The sequence below is a fragment of the Haliotis asinina genome, chromosome 14, assembly GCF_037392515.1.
Source record: "Haliotis asinina isolate JCU_RB_2024 chromosome 14, JCU_Hal_asi_v2, whole genome shotgun sequence".
NCBI lineage: Eukaryota > Metazoa > Mollusca > Gastropoda > Lepetellida > Haliotidae > Haliotis > Haliotis asinina.
In genome coordinates this window covers 10,185,001-10,187,500 of record NC_090293.1, presented here as the reverse complement: position 1 = coordinate 10,187,500, position 2,500 = coordinate 10,185,001, and the positions used below count along the sequence as shown (strand labels likewise).

The 2,500-nt window shown below is 44.5% G+C and overlaps 6 non-coding genes across 6 annotated transcripts; all 6 read left to right on the top strand.

Annotated features, from left to right (window-relative positions):
• The first annotated feature begins 462 nt into the window (after window positions 1-462).
• Window positions 463-544, top strand: Trnas-gcu (transfer RNA serine (anticodon GCU)). Its single transcript has one exon. It is a non-coding gene; the product is annotated as a tRNA-Ser (tRNA).
• A 343-nt stretch (window positions 545-887) lies between these two features.
• Trnas-gcu (transfer RNA serine (anticodon GCU)) lies at window positions 888-969 on the top strand. Its single transcript has one exon. It is a non-coding gene; the product is annotated as a tRNA-Ser (tRNA).
• Window positions 970-1,229: 260 nt separating this feature from the next.
• Window positions 1,230-1,311, top strand: Trnas-gcu (transfer RNA serine (anticodon GCU)). The gene has a single exon. It is a non-coding gene; the product is annotated as a tRNA-Ser (tRNA).
• Window positions 1,312-1,652: 341 nt separating this feature from the next.
• On the top strand, window positions 1,653-1,734 carry Trnas-gcu (transfer RNA serine (anticodon GCU)). The gene has a single exon. It is a non-coding gene; the product is annotated as a tRNA-Ser (tRNA).
• Window positions 1,735-1,982: 248 nt separating this feature from the next.
• Window positions 1,983-2,064, top strand: Trnas-gcu (transfer RNA serine (anticodon GCU)). Its single transcript has one exon. It is a non-coding gene; the product is annotated as a tRNA-Ser (tRNA).
• Window positions 2,065-2,405: 341 nt separating this feature from the next.
• Window positions 2,406-2,487, top strand: Trnas-gcu (transfer RNA serine (anticodon GCU)). The gene has a single exon. It is a non-coding gene; the product is annotated as a tRNA-Ser (tRNA).
• Window positions 2,488-2,500: the final 13 nt, after the last annotated feature.

Below are 2,500 nucleotides of genomic sequence, written 5' to 3'. Positions count from 1 at the left end.
GCAATATATTGATGTTTGTTAAAACGTGTCACTATTCCCTGTGCACTTGGAGTTCTTTCAATTTCATCAGAGGCCACTGTGCTTACTAGTAAGTGGGATAAAATGCAGACGTTGCAGTTAGTGATACTATCTGACGAGGTGGCCGAGTGGTTAAGGCGATGGACTGCTAATCCATTGGGGTCTCCCCGCGTGGGTTGGAATCCCATCCTCGTCGACATTTTTCTTTTGCCGAGGTCAGATGTTATGGCAATTTTGCCACGATTTCCAAGGATTTCTTTGTGTGCTTTTTCATACGTCTGTAGAAGATAACCCTGTACTATACTAAGACTGGCAATATATTGATGTTTGTTAAAACGTGTCACTATTCCCTGTGCACGTGGAGTTCTTTCAATTTCATCAGAGGCCACTGTGCTTACTAGTAAGTGGGATAAAATGCAGACGTTGCAGTTAGTGATACTATCTGACGAGGTGGCCGAGTGGTTAAGGCGATGGACTGCTAATCCATTGGGGTCTCCCCGCGTGGGTTCGAATCCCATCCTCGTCGACAGATTACTTTTAGTAATCAGTTTTCATTTCTTACTTTTGACAAAAAATACAAGAATTGTGTTTATAGAAATATCCACTGAACCCTTTGGACAATAAGCTGTCGCTTCCCCTACATTGCCAATTAGTCGTGTATTGTTGCTATAAAGCTCCTGCAGTGGTGTGTTTGTTGAGAGAAGTTGCGAGTGAAGGTAAGCCAGATAGATGATTAAGGAGCTTGTCACCTTCAGACCTGTCTGGGTAAAACGACATGACTGCCCTCTTGGCACGTGGGTATCGTGCAAATGCGGTCTTGTCGACTTTCCGTAGTTCTAAAAGGAAGCATTGCATTGTAGGTATCAGCTGACGAGGTGGCCGAGTGGTTAAGGCGATGGACTGCTAATCCATTGGGGTCTCCCCGCGTGGGTTCGAATCCCATCCTCGTCGACATTTTTCTTTTACCGAGGTCAGATGTTATGGCCTCCCCTCCAGCTATTTTGCCACGATTTCCAAGGATTTCTTTGTGTGCTTTTTCATACGTCTGTAGAAAATAACCCTGTACTATACTTAGACTGGCAATATATTGATGTTTGTTAAAACGTGTCACTATTCCCTGTGCACGTGGAGTTCTTTCAATTTCATCAGAGGCCACTGTGCTTACTAGTAAGTGGGATAAAATGCAGACGTTGCAGTTAGTGATACTATCTGACGAGGTGGCCGAGTGGTTAAGGCGATGGACTGCTAATCCATTGGAGTCTCCCCGCGTGGGTTCGAATCCCATCCTCGTCGACAGATTACTTTTAGTAATCAGTTTTCATTTCTTACTTTTGACAAAAAACAAGAATTGTGTTTATAGAAATATCCACTGAACCCTTTGGACAATAAGCTGTCGCTTCCCCTACATTGCCAATTAGTCGTGTATTGTTGCTATAAAGCTCCTGCAGTGGTGTGTTTGTTGAGAGAAGTTGTGAGTGAAGGTAAGCCAGATAGATGATTAAGGAGCTTGTCAACTTCAGACCTGTCTGGGTAAAACGATATGACTGCCCTCTTGGCACGTGGGTATCGTGCAAATGCGGTCTTGTCGACTTTCCGTAGTTCTAAAAGGAAGCATTGCATTGTAGGTATCAGCTGACGAGGTGGCCGAGTGGTTAAGGCGATGGACTGCTAATCCATTGGGGTCTACCCGCGTGGGTTCGAATCCCATCCTCGTCGACATTTTTCTTTTACCGAGGTCAGATGTTATGGCAATTTTGCCACGATTTCCAAGGATTTCTTTGTGTGCTTTTTCATACGTCTGTAGAAGATAACCCTGTACTATACTAAGACTGGCAATATATTGATGTTTGTTAAAACGTGTCACTATTCCCTGTGCACGTGGAGTTCTTTCAATTTCATCAGAGGCCACTGTGCTTACTAGTAAGTGGGATAAAATGCAGACGTTGCAGTTAGTGATACTATCTGACGAGGTGGCCGAGTGGTTAAGGCGATGGACTGCTAATCCATTGGAGTCTCCCCGCGTGGGTTCGAATCCCATCCTCGTCGACAGATTACTTTTAGTAATCAGTTTTCATTTCTTACTTTTGACAAAAAACAAGAATTGTGTTTATAGAAATATCCACTGAACCCTTTGGACAATAAGCTGTCGCTTCCCCTACATTGGCAATTAGTCGTGTATTGTTGCTATAAAGCTCCTGCAGTGGTGTGTTTGTTGAGAGAAGTTGTGAGTGAAGGTAAGCCAGATAGATGATTAAGGAGCTTGTCACCTTCAGACCTGTCTGGGTAAAACGATATGACTGCCCTCTTGGCACGTGGGTATCGTGCAAATGCGGTCTTGTCGACTTTCCGTAGTTCTAAAAGGAAGCATTGCATTGTAGGTATCAGCTGACGAGGTGGCCGAGTGGTTAAGGCGATGGACTGCTAATCCATTGGGGTCTCCCCGTGTGGGTTCGAATCCCATCCTCGTCGACTTTTTTGCTTT